Here is a 236-nt window from a genome sequence, read left to right as displayed (position 1 = left end):
AGCCCTTGGGTTGAGAAGTCACCGTCTGTGGATTTAGTTACCGGGGAATGTTTGCATTACATGTTTGCATTGTGCTCTGATATTCTCAGGCAAATGCTTATCTGTTTGTTTAGATGGTCTTCAAGATTTGTTTTCCTAGTTTTAATTTGCATTAGGTCTATAATTCTGAGAACCAGAGCAGAAGTCACATTATGACAGATTATGACATGCATTATATCAGGATGCTGAGAAAAATA

The sequence above is a fragment of the Gobio gobio genome, assembly GCF_949357685.1.
Source record: "Gobio gobio genome assembly, chromosome: 7".
NCBI classification, from domain to species: Eukaryota; Metazoa; Chordata; class Actinopteri; order Cypriniformes; family Gobionidae; genus Gobio; species Gobio gobio.
Note: the sequence above shows the minus strand (reverse complement) of the source record.